The sequence below is a fragment of the Phalacrocorax aristotelis genome, chromosome 5 (assembly GCF_949628215.1).
Source record: "Phalacrocorax aristotelis chromosome 5, bGulAri2.1, whole genome shotgun sequence".
Taxonomy (NCBI): Eukaryota; Metazoa; Chordata; class Aves; order Suliformes; family Phalacrocoracidae; genus Phalacrocorax; species Phalacrocorax aristotelis.
The window spans coordinates 34,270,574-34,284,526 of NC_134280.1; positions in this window are offsets into that span (position 1 = coordinate 34,270,574).

A 13,953-nucleotide genomic window follows, 5' to 3' on the forward strand; every position below is an offset into this window, starting at 1 on the left:
TAGAGCCCCACAGCACAGAACAAACATACTCAGCCACTTCTAATGAACAGGAGAATGCTTTGGGCTTCATAGCTAACCATCATCTTGATTTGAATATCACTCAAATTTTGCTATGATCCTTGAATATACAATCAAATATGAATACAAATATAGGTGTAACTTAGCTTTGTGATACTAATGAAATAGATAATTAAGCTAATGGGAGTTTTAGTGTCTGTACTTCAGAATGAATGGTAGACTTGAGCGAGGTGGAGAAACCAGCTTCTCTCTGGAAGTTCTGGGTAGAAAAAGTATTTCTAATAGAGTTAGATTTAAGATGTTACATATCTATCTAATAATTATATTGTGGTTTATATAATTTACCTAATATGAAAAATCACAAGTGATTTTTCCAGTGTATCCAGACAAGGAAAACACTCAGTATTGAAGAACCTTCACAGAATCACAGGTTGGAAGGGACCTCAGGGATCATCTAGTCCAACCTTTCTAGGAAGAGTGCAGTCTAGACAAGATGGCCCAGCACCCTGTCCAGACGACTCTTGAAGGTGTCCAACATGGCCCAGTCAACCACTTCCCTGGGGAGATTATTCCAATGGGTGGCTGTCCCCACTGTGAAAAATTTTCCTCTAGTGTCCAGTCAGAATCTCCCCAAGAGCAACTTGTGTCCATTCCCCCTTGTCCTCTCCGTGTGACTCCTTGAGAAAAGGGAACCTCCATCTTCTTTGTAACTACCCCTTAAGTACTGGTACATGGTGAAGAGATCCCTCTAAGCCTCCTTTTCTCCAGGCTGAACAAACCCAGTTCTCCCAGCCTATCCTCATATGGCAGGCTTCCCAGCCCTTTGACCATCTTGGTGGCCCTTCTCTGGACCCCTTCCAGCCTGTCCACATCCTTTTTATATAGCGGGGACTGTACACAGTCTCCAGGTGTGGCCTGACAAGCACTGAGTAGAGCAGGATAATGACTTCTTTCTCTCTGCTGGTGATGCCCTTTTTGATGCAACCCAGCATCCTGTTGGCCTTCTTGGCCGCAGCAGCACACTGTTCACTCATGTTGAGCTTTCTGTCCACCAGGACCCCCAGGTCCCTTTCCACAGATCTGCTCTCCAGCCAGGTGGATCCCAGTCTGTGCTGCACTCCCAGATTATGTTTTCCCAGGTGCATGACCTTACACTTGTCCTTGTTGAACCTCATAAGGTTCTTGCTGGCCCACTCTTCCAACCTAGCCAGATCCTCCAGCAGAGCAGCTCTCCCTTCTAGAGTGCCTACTTCCCCGCTCAACTTGGTGTCATCAGCAAACTTCATCAGGCTACACTTGATGCCATTATCCAGATCACGTATAAAGTTGTTGACTAATGTTGGGCCCCATATTGATCCCTGGGGGACTCCACTTGTGACAGGTTGCCACTTTGAAAAGGAGCTATTTACCACCACCCTTTGGGTGCAGCCTGTCAGCCAGTTTCCCACCCATTGCACAGACCACTTGTCTAGGCCATAACACATTAATTTCTCCAGGAGGAGGCTGTGGGGGACCATATCAAAGGCCTTGGAGAGGTCCAGGTAGACAATGTCCACCGCCTACCCCATGTCAACCAGGCAAGTCACTTTGTCATAGAAGGCCACCAGATTTGTCAAGCATGATCTACCCTTAGTGAAGGCATGTTGGCTTTTCCCAGTCACGTGCTTCATTTGACTTGTGATGGCCCCCAGGAGGATTTGTTCCATAACTTTCCCAGGGATTGAGGTAAGGCTGATGGGCCTATAGTTACCTGGGTCCTCCCTCGAGTCTTTCTTGTAGATATGGGTAACATTTGCCTTCCTCCAGTCCTCTGGGACATCCCCCGTTCTCCATGACTTCTCGAAGATTATGGAGAGTGGCCTTGCAAGGATGTCGGCCAGCTCTCTCAACACCCTTGGGTGGATGGCGTCAGGGCCCGTTGATTTGTAGGGGTCAAGCTCCTGTAGTAACTCATGTACTAACTCTTCCTTCACTGATGGTGGGTTGGTGTTTGGATCAACTGGCAATTTCATTCCCAAAGCCTGGGACCCGACAGAGTTGGTAAAGACAGAGGTGAAGGAAAGTGTTGAGGACCTCTGCCTTTTCAGCATCACTGGTGATTGACTCTCCTTTTCTGTTTAACAGTGGGCCTATGTTCTCCTTCTTTTTCTGCTTATGGTTGACATACCTGAAGATACCTTTCTTGTTATTTTTGACATCAGCAGCCAGTTCCAATTCATGCTGGGCTTTTGCTTTTCTAACTGCGTCTCTGCACTCTTTGGCAATGCCCTTGTAGCTCTTGACGGATAATCCTCCACTTCTCCATCTCTGGTGTGCTTCCCTTTTGGATTTGAGTAGACCCAGGAGGTCATGGTTGAGCCAAGGGGGCCTCTTGCTCCGCTTACTTCCCTTTCCTTTATAGGGGATAAACTGGTTTTGTTCTTCCAGTATAGAGTTCATGAAGAACTCCCAGCACTCACTAGCTCCTTTATCTTCATGGAAGCATCCCATGGAATCCCTCCCAACTGAGCCCTGAGTGCACTGAAGTTTGCTCTTCTAAAATCCAGAATCCTTGTCTTAGAACTGACTTTCAGCACGCTCAGCAGGATCCCGAACTCCACAATGTTGTGGTCACTGCAGCCAAGGCTATCACTAACCGAGATATTACAAAGCAGCCTTTCTCGGTTTGTGACTAGCAAGTCCAGCAGCGCCTCCTTCCTGGTTGGCACATCTAACATTTCTATCAGGGAACAGTCCTCTATACATTCCATGAACTTGGTGGATGACATGCGAGCTGCCGTATTGTTCTTCCAGCAGATGTCTGGGTAGTTGAAGTCCCCCATCAGGACCAGGTTCTGTTGGCCAGAAGCTTGCTTTAGTGCCCCAAATATCGCTTCGTCGGCTTTGTCACCGTGATTAGGAGGTCAATAGCAGATGCCCACTGTGAGGTCCTGCTTGGAGATGACCCCTTTGACTTTAACCCAGAGGCATTTGATAGAGCAATTGCAGTCACCATAGTTGACTTCGATACATTCGAGGTGTCCCTTGATGTAGAGTGCAATTCCTCCACCTCTTCTACCTTGCCTGTCCTTAAGAAAGAGCCTGTAACCGTCCATTGCGATCCCCCAGTTGTTTGAGTTGTCCCACTGTGTTTCAGTTACTCCTATGATGTCGTACCATTCTGAGAGGGCACAGAGCTCCAGGTCCTCCTGTTTGTTACCTAGACTGTGTGCATTTGTATACATACACTTGAGGTGATTACTCTTCTGTTTCACCTCTTGGGAGACAGCTAAGGAACCTTTATCACCGCACTGCTTGGCCTGACTTACTCCCCCGTTGGACGTGGTGGTATGAGCATTTCTGCAATGGATCCCACCCCCCGAGTCCTTCATTTTAAAGCCCACCTCACCAAGTTAGCCAGCCTACTGCTGAAGATTCCCTTACCCTTTTTAGATGGGTGGATTCCATCCCTCCCTAGCATGTTGTAGCCATTGAAGAACACCCCATTGTCATAAAAGCCCAACCCCTCATGGTGGCACCAGACATGTAGCTGGGAGTTGATATACATTATGCACCTGTTTCTGGCTGCTCCCTTCCTTCAAACTGGCAAAATGGAAGAGAAGATCACTTGGGCACCAATGTTTTTCACTTGTTCCCCCAGGGCTTGAAAGAAGAGCATTTGCCAGTGGGCAGTGGCAGGCAAGAAACTGAAGCAAATCAGCATTTGGGCATTTTCCATACATGAGAGAGTAATCTTTGGAACAGATTGTCAAAAGAAATTGGTTACTTTTCTGTTTTTTTGGTGTCTTCACAAGAAGTATTGGCACCTTGAGAAAGATAATATTGATAAATGTAATTTACTGGATCTAGTGAGAGAGGTAGTTAGGTAGAAGTGCAGTGGTTTGTAATACATGGGAAATCAGATTACATAATCTAATGAAATCATCTCCCCTCAAATGCCCTAAAATCGTGCCGCTCTGAGGTCAAACCCTTTTAGCTCAGGAAAAAAAAAAGTACAGGCATATTTTTATAAATCTCTGCCACATCTCTTATGATATATTTCCTTTATCATTAATATTTAAATGTTTGAAGCAGCACTGAATTGTTGGCATTTGTGTGGTGTGGTTGTGGCAAAGTCCTAAGACACATGGAAATGAAAGAGGATTTGTTAAGTCTGTTCTACAGTCACCTGCATGGGAGCTCCTTGACCATTTGGCCCATGAAAAAGCATTCTTAATGGCCTAGGAGAATCAAAAAGCTGCTCTTTTGTTGTGCTAAATATAGCCTTATATTTAAAGGGTCGTTTGGTCTCCTTTCACATTGCAACTTTGCCCTTTAGATCCTTTTGCAATTAGACTTAATTACTACACTTAGTGGTGTATATTTTTTCATTTACATATGTTCTCATAATGTTAAATTAGTAATTCTATGGACAAACTAACTATGCAAAGTCAGGCCTTTAGAGTGTTGAAAAAATTAAGTAGGCAGAATTAACAATGGAACTATCTTTTTTGGCATAATGCTTGTTTGGCTCTGTACTTCAATCATTTCTGTTGAAGTGGAATATCCTGGAGCAGTTTCAGGGCAACTTCTGCATGAATATCTCTTTCCTTCAGCAAATCATTCTTGCTGTGGTTTAGTACCTGGCTTTGCGTTCCTTTCATATTTTATTGTATAATCATAGTTCTTCCCTCCCCCTCTGCAGGCTTTCACAAATAATTGAAGCAAACGTGATAGGGTTTTGGCGGACCATCTGTTATGTGTGGTATCACATCCCCAACAAAGACAGAGTGGTCTTATGATAAACAAGTAGACAGATTAAGGACTGTGTGTTCCTAAACCATGGTAAAAAACAGGTTTTTTCCTTTCTTTTTCTTCCAACCATGTTGGCTGGATAGCATGATCACTTTTAGCATTTCAGTATTGGTGACAATTATGTTAGAAGTTCTGAGTAAATAAAACAGGTGATGATCAAAAAAACCCCTCAACCTCATCGTATTAGATACTCAGAGCTTAAGTCTTAGTAGTTTAGTGACTTTTCTGGGTAAAGTGAATGACGTTTGAAGTGAAGCAGGAAAGTTTTCACATTAAACAACTTTTTCCTGCAACCAGCTTTGTGTTTTTAGAAACTTTATCACTTATATGCAAGAGTAGGAATACTTCCCAATTACTAGCAGAAAAAATGTTACCAATGCAAATGATACTCCAGGGGATTTCATATTTCAGTCTTTTATTATTGTTAAATAAGACTTTAGCTCAAAAATGTCAATGAACACTGTTAAACCCTTACTTAGTGGTAAGACAAAAATAAAATGTTTGCGTTTGTCAAAAAGAAAAGTTCATGTACTTGGAAATAGCTGTGGCAAGCTTCTGAGTTCACTTTGGAAAGCTGAGTTTACATCATTAACCTCATCTATCTTCTCAGAATCATTACGTTACATACAGGGCTGTTGACCCTAAGCCTAACAGGGTGACTGTTCATGGTAAGGATATATTATGTGACATTTCCACACACCCCAGCTGGCAATATGGCTGTAATCCAGCTGTTTCCGTTCTTACGCTAGGTAGCAGGCACACAGCAGGTTGTGCAAATGAGCTATGGGCCACTTTATTTTACCATGGAGGTAGAAGATAGGTTTGAATTTGAAGTCATCTTTGTATTCTTCATCCTGAGTTTCTGTTTGTGCTTAAGGAAGAACTTAATTTTGCAGTCTGTAGAGAAACATGATATTGTCCATAAGTCTCCACCTGAGCCCAAGGATGACAAATGGGAAAACTCCTGCAGGTTTTCATTCCAAGTCTTTCAGCTCCCAGTTATGATTACTCTGCCTCTTCCAAAACACATTTCATGTATCAAGGAAAGGGAAACAGATACCTGGAACTGGAGAAAATAACTGAATGGGTTCTGTGCTATATAAAACATGTTTTGATATTATGGCATAAAATACAAATTTGTTAGCCAGCCACAGATTAGTAAATTAATGAAAGCTTCTAAGCTTTACTAAAGATAAAGATCTTTTGATATTTATGATATAATCTGTGAAAAAGATAGGTCATATTTAGGAATATTACTGTAATTTATGTATTGGAAGAGAAAGCTTTCAAGTGTGACCTGCTGAGCGTATTATCTGCTTTCACTTTACATTCATGTTTGTGGCAATGCTGCATTTGTTTCCTTTATTGTAAAACAAGTTCTATTCCTGAGACCTGCTCTACTTGTATTAGTCTTGTTACACTGTTTTCTGTTTACTTGCTATGAATGTTTCTGAAGGTATTTGGAACGTGCTCATTACTGAGGTACACGTGTGATTTCGTACTTGGAGTACGTGTAAAAGATCAGCCTCTTCTATCCCATTTCTTCAATAGAAGCGCAACCCTGCTATGCATTCCCTTAATAGAATAATAGAAGTTGTAGATGAGCTATCCTGTTGGTTTGAATAAGTGTCTAAACATAATATGAGCCTCATTTTGCAACTGCAAGTTCTCTTAGCTTTTTTTATAAGCCCTTGGTACTTGGTCACTTTACAGCTTTCCATAGGATCCTCGGTTGCATTTCTGAAACTTTGCATCTTCATCAGTGCGAAGTAATTCTTAAACTGCTCTATCCAGCCGCCCAAAGCAGAATGTGGGAATGTAGAACAGATATTTTTACAGGGTTGAAGCTTCTCTTGTCCTCTCTAAAATCTCCACAAAGCCTTTTATCGACTCTGCTAAATATGGCTGTTTTGCTGTAGTTTAATACATTGGCCTGGGACATGAACAGTCAAGGTTAGGGAGGACTTGTCACTGAAGCAACATCTAGAGTCTAAATCGTTTAACACAATAGAAAATGGATGCCATAAGACCTGCTGCATTTCTTTCACATACATTTGTAGAACTGATGTATGTTACCTTACAACATTTTTTTAAGGAGAGAAAAAATGAAAAGTAAATTACAATGTGCCTTAGACCAGGAAATCTAATATTATTCTCTTGTTTCTTCAGGGAATAGGTCAAACCAACATCTGCAGGAAAGTTTTTTTAGATTTTTCAGAAAGCATTCAGCAATCAGCTTCACTTTCCAGCCGATTTCTTGTATTGATTGTATTATTTCAGTATAACACCATGAATTGTACCATTTTGTGCTCCTTTTCAGGGAGCACTCTTTTCTTCTTAGAAGTTCTTTTTATTTCCTTCCAAGTCTAGTGACCTACAATATCTCTAAAACTTCTGAACATGTACAAAATTATGCCCAGAGTTATACTAAGAAGGCAGAATAATTCCTTTTGTGTTATTCAACAATAAATCAAAGGACTTTGAAGGAAAAGCTTTGATAGTACCAAACAGAGAATCAGGTACTTACTGACATAAAATTTATAAATTTGTTTTAGAATTTTATACGTGTATCTCAATCTGTGAGAAGCCATGTTTTCCCCTTTTTAATTTTGGGTCTGAGCAACTCTTCTGTTTTGTAACATCTGTGTTCATGGTTAGATTTTACAAGAATTTATCTATAACAGACCTGTACAATTCTTCTTATTTAGTCAAAGTTAATTAGGATATGACTAAAGTTGGTTGTTATTGTATGAAATGTGCCTATCATAATCTCTAGGCACATGCACATAAATTAATACATAAAAATGACCTTGTTGTCAAATAAAGAGAACTTGCCAACCTTCTCTTTGCTTCGGCAGCCAGCCCCTCAGGCAAAAGCCTGAATAAATAGATAAGCCCTGCAGCAGGCCCTGAAGGCTTGTGAATGTGGACTATGCAGACTGTTGGGGTTAGGGAATTTGGGAGTGCCTTGGCACTGGGCAATAAAACATATGCATTTAGGGCTGTTGGTGAGAGCAAATCAGCTGACCTTAACTCCGGGAATAGGACAGAGACTGATTTAATGTTTCAGGGATTTATAACTCCAAGCAGCACCTTGAAAGCTGATGATTTACACTGTTACAATGTGATGCTGATACAAGAATTTTTTTTCCCCCTCTGCTAAAGGCATGGCTGTCAGACTACACAGCATTTTTCAAACTTCTTCCACCTGGAATAGCAATTTAGTATTTTGGGAATAAATAATCAGGCCCGAATATAGGCAGGTGGTGACTACTTATTCTGCAAAATTTACATATTTTTTTAAAATTCAAGCCGATATGTAGCATTTATGATTCAGTATTAGTATAAAAGGAGACAAAGCAAAGCCCTTATGGTTATTTCCCTAGGCAGGACAGAGTACGGCGCTAAAACAACAGAAAGGAAAGGACCTCTTCATTCATGTTGCTTTTTCAATTATTAACATGCAAGTTTGTTTTTATTTTGGCTTGTAACTTCTTCAGGAAAAAATAAAAAGAGCTCAATTTTTACAAATAATTGTAATAGCAAAATATCACTTTCTTATGCTTACAATAAGCTATCTATATTCTAGATTTCAGTTTTAATTAGATTTTTTTTAATATGTATGTTATATATAACGGAAGGAAGGCATGTGATATTGAAGACCCTTGCTGCGCTGATCTTACTTGAGAATTTTTAATTTTCATTTGAATAAGAAAGTATAGTAATATTATGGAACTTATGCTGAATAAGAAAATTAACATTTACTAATCACTCATTAGTATAAATGTGCTTTTAATGAATTGAGGGGACAGCACTAAAGTAAAGTGGAAAGAAGGGAAGGAAAAATAAGTGAAAAATATATCCTTGATTATTGGGAACACGACCTGCTGGACATATCTGTACTGTGGTAAGCAGTCTCTTGTGCTTTTCAGGCTAATGGTAAGCCACCTGTTGATTGACAGGGAAAGCATATTGGCTGGACATAATTCCATTAATATTTTCCAGTTACTTTAGAGATTAATACAATTTATCCTTCAAATATGTATGAAAAAAAAAAAGGAATAAATAGAATAATAGTGAGATCTTAATAAAGAAAACTTAAATCAAAAAGCACTTTGTATTCATCTAGCCGAAGTGCTAGGAGTTTTACTGATTTCACTTGTCTAGGAATCAGTTCTATGTGGAGGTTTTTGGTGCCTTTTTAGCTATCTTCATGCATAGAGTCTTAAAGGAAATGGGATGTTATTTGATTATTCAGGGCCAAATACTTGTTACATAAGTATAAAAAACTGAGACTTACAAAGACTTCTTGAATTGTTAATCACCATAAAGTGTATAGTATTTGCATTAGATTTTTGTAACAAAATAGTAATTTTTTTCCAGTTTATTACTATTGGGGAAAAAATCCCAATCCTATTTAGTAAGCCAAGTTTCCCTTTGCACATAGTGCATAGAATAGCACTTTCTGATTACCAGAACCTGACCACATCAGGACAAGTACTGATGGGATTTGAAAGAGCAGTGCTCCTACACGGCATTCACAAAAAGAAAACAAGAGGTGAATATCAAGATGCAGAAAACATATCTCGAAGCCCAACCTCACTTTTAAGATTAGGGGATGAGTAAATAATTGGTAGTAGAAAGAGATAAGCCTTTAGTGCTTCAGAAGTGCACAATACACTTTTCTTAATCAGTGTAAAATCTAATGTGAAGTGGCATGTAGTGCTTACCTGGCACATAGAAATAGCCAAATACTATCTTGGTGTTTCTGAGCAAGTTGAAAGCCGGGAAGCAATCTATCCCATTTCCCAAGGAAGTAAATAGTTTGATTTTGAAGTGACTTGTGCATGGGTCAATATCTATCATTCTGAAAAATAACAGGCTTCAGCTGCTGTCTTTAAAACTTAGAATCTATTTCCAAAAATTATGCTAGAAGATTTGTAATAGGGGGTTGAATCACATTATAAAACTGAGGCAAAAGCCTGGACATCGAAGCAGTAAGGAAATAATAAAAAAAAAAATAAAATAGCAAAACCTGTGAATTTGGAACTCAGAGAAATGGGTGAATCCAACTTATAAACCATAGATGTTAGAAGACGTCAGTGAACCTACTGCAGAAATAAAAACTGGATGAGAAACAAGAAAAATGCCCCAAAATGTCTTATAGCACTACTTAATAAACAAAGCAGAAGAGGAAATAATAGACCATTATTTATGGATAGCAATAAATTATGCTGAATCCTTAGCATGCACGCCAACTGGAGATCTAGTTATTTACAGTGTGGAACATTTTCAGCTGAAAACTCTGACTCAACCTGGTTTAGGGAAATACTGGGTCTGTTCTTTCTCTGAATGGCTAAAATTAATAGTTCTATAATGCTCTAAACATCTGCCTCTAAAAATATATCTTAAAACAGCTGGTTCTGACTGTTACATGTCACCAATCAATATAAAAGATCTGTTTACATCTTAGTTTTATTTGGCATCTTGTATATTTACTATTGCTATTCTTTCACATTAAAAAAGACCATGGTTCCCGTATGTTTATAAATCCCATCCTTACACTGACTTTAGCTTTTGTGCATATGACATCTTAGTCAATGTCCTGGATGTATTTCAAAGACATATTTAACCTGGCAAAACAAGATGAATAACTTAAATAGTTCTTTCCTAAAACTTGGTCTAATTCTTCTTCCAATGAGGTAACTTCCCTTTTTACTCATGAGAAGATTTTTACAAAGAAATATTTTCACTGTCTTAATATGGTTTTTAAATTCTTTTCCTTTCAAAGCCTCTGCAGTTCTGTTTTTAAATAGGCAACAGATTATAGTGTAAAAAACTTTTAAGAATACAATTTTTCCAGGAAAATTTATTTTCCTTCAATGCAGTGCTGTACTGCAGAAGAATATTATCCTAGTGGTCAAAACTTGGATGGAAGTCTCTGAGAAATGTCAGACAAATTTCTATATTTAGGTAGACTTCTCACCACTAAATTTGCTTTAAATGATTTGCAAACTTTCTTCATTGAAGTAACTCAGTTTACTACTTCTCATTAATTCTATTTTAATTTATTAAAAATAATATACAAATGGAAAGCTACCAGCTTTTTCCTTCAAGCACAATTAGCAGGACCAAACTAGACAATTAAAGAAAAAACATTGCAGACAACAATTCTCTATGTTCATGGGCTTGATACTTTCCTTTTTCATTTACAATAATATACTTTGTAATCGTATTGCACATAAACCTAACTTTAGAAGTGTGTTTAAGATGGAAGACAATTTGTATTAAAGCATCACACTATTTTCATTTAAACATGGCACATTAAGCAGAAGTATTGAAAACCAAAGTTACCTTTGGAATTTCAGCCGTGAGCCCATGCTTCATGTGTTCAACTGGGGCACTGCTCACCCAGATGCTGCAAGCTGCTTGTGTAGGTAGGAAAAAAAATCTCTGGAGTAAGGCTTCCCTGTGAAAGGTCTTTAAATATTGAAGTCTGCTAACTTTTATCAGTAGAAAGTAAGTAACATCAGGAATCTGTATGCATTTTGTTTTTTCTATGAAAAATAAAGTATATGCATGCCTCTTCAGAAGCTCTGGAGGTTTTCATGTATTATGTGACTGTCTCTTGCTGCAGAGAGTCCTGGTTGGTTTCTGAGTGAATGAATTGTTGTGAATACTTGCATGGGAATCAACTATATGACTATTGGATTCTCTGATAAAGCAATATAGAGATAGTCATGATGTGCAAATTAAGTGTTGGCCATATGACTTTCTTGTGGGCGTTGAATTTGGATATCCCAAATGAGAGAAATATGCTAGAAATACCAAAAAAGGAATGTCACTAATTCTTGTGCCTCTTATGCCCCTATTTGGCTTCCTTGTGATCCACAATTCAGTTTTTGAGGGTTTTCTCTCCTGGCTTGAGCTTTTTTCAGTCCTGCTGTTTTTTGTTGGAGCAAATGAAACTTATCTGAGGTGAATTAATTTTGTTGCTGTCTTTAAAGTGTCTCTTAATCTCTCTGCTGAAAGTATCTGCAATGTGTTTCACTGAAACACAAGTTTTGCATACACAGTGATATATAGTTGTATTTATGGTATTTTTTACTAATGAATCAACAGAGTAGACTTCAAATGCTATTTATAGTACCAAGGGAATTTTTCATTTATGTTAAATATTTCATTTCAAATCACAGGGCATTTTTTAAATGACCTTAGAAGCTTGGAACTGATTCCATACTGCATTCCTTACCTTCCAAGTACAAAAGTGTTCTGTTATCCTCAAAAATGAATGGCAAGATTTGGTATCATGCTATGAAAAATGGTTATGAAGCACTCTTCATATATTAATGCTTTTCATACTTACCTGTCAAATAGAAGAATAATAATGCATAAATACATGTCTTCAGGTTCAGATTTAGAATATAACCCTTTTCTGAACACATTCTGATTTGCTTTCATAAATAGCGTTGAATACGGTGAGTACATACAGCTTCTCCAACACACCAATATTTTGCAATATATTCAGTATTTATTCTCGTATTCTGAACTCAATATTCAGTAATCCAAAACACAAAATGCCAGCATGGTTTTACCCTGCTCTCTATTTTGCAATCTTATGTTGATTCTATTTTCTCATTATCCTACAGAGAATTGTTTTAAAATAAAAACTGCCCCTGAAAGTATTCTTTCTGTTTTCATAAGCTAAAACTTTCTACTTCATACTGTGATTCAGATATACAGGGTTCATGATACTTTAGTTACTACTGTCCAGCAGAATACTGATGTGCCCAAAGGTGTGTTTTTGTGGGTTATTTTTTGTTAGGCTTTTTTTTGTGGAAACTAGTGGTCATCTTGTGCAGATAGGTCCATCCTTTGGAGAAACTTGCTTCTGAGAGAATGTGGATGCTGTGGGCTTCTATCACTATTACTATACCCTATGGATGATTTCTGTAAGTGTAGATCATAAATAACAGGTGATGAGCAACTTCACTAATGCAAACCCAGAGGTCAGTAATGTGCAGTCCTCAGAAGCTTAAATCCCTATCCCTGGTGAGACAGGACCAACGCTTTAATAGTAGAAAACCAGACTAGGCAAAACATTTCATTCAGGGTGACACCTGATATACAGAGTTTTTCTGCCTTAAGAGGAGGATGAGTGAGCTTCTAGCAAGTCTTTCCCATCAGCCTTTGATTCTGCTGGCTCTTATAAGTTTGTGCAATGGACCATTTCATTAAACACATTTTTCTCAATTATGTATATCTTTCCCTGTGTATCGTATGTGCGTTGTACTTCATTCCCATGTGCTGCAAAGTGGAAGACAGGGAGGCAACACAAGTCATGAAAGAACAGTCCGAACTGGTGGTTTCTAACTAAATTAACAGTAAAGGTGAGACAAAAAGGTAATAGTAGAGGTGCAAGTTAAAATTATTCCTAGTCAAAGTTTTCATAGAACAGAACCAGAACCTGCAACTAGCCTTTTTTTTTGTGCCAAATCATTTGAGAAGGTTAAGCTGGCAGCTGTTGGTTTGTAACATAAAGTAACCCCCATTTAGTTTACAGTGTGCAGGAAGAAAGTGTCTGTACAGTAATTAGTTTCATGTTCTATGGTAAACAGCACATAAATGGAGGAATGTGAGGGAGGGTTTTTGCATTAGTAGTAGGGATTGCTTTAGCCTTGGTATAAATGTGAGATTCGTCTATTTATTAGCATGCTTTTTGGCAAAAGATGAAATGTTTTGGTGTTGCTCTGTGTAACAACCAATTTTCCAAATAAGGAGATGAAATACTCTTTTTTTTTTTTTTTTTTTTTCCTAAAAGTTGAGGTTAGCAAAGGAAGAATAGAAATCTACTTTCTTTGGCAATAACGCTTGGTTCTATGACAAGGGAAGAATACTGCAGATGGGGGTGTTTTAGGTAGTGGCCAGGTTACTGCTCAGCCTAGGAGAAAGGTGGTGATATTTTCATATTTTAGAGTTAAGTGCTATGGTAATTTCTATTAAGTAAGTAGATAAAAAACTTGCAGAGAATTAGCCAATGCTCTTTCTACATAAAATTTTTAACCATATATGTGTTATAATTTTTTAGAACTCAAACTTCCTAATATTTGACTGCTTGTATTTCCTGTTTTTCAGTAGCAA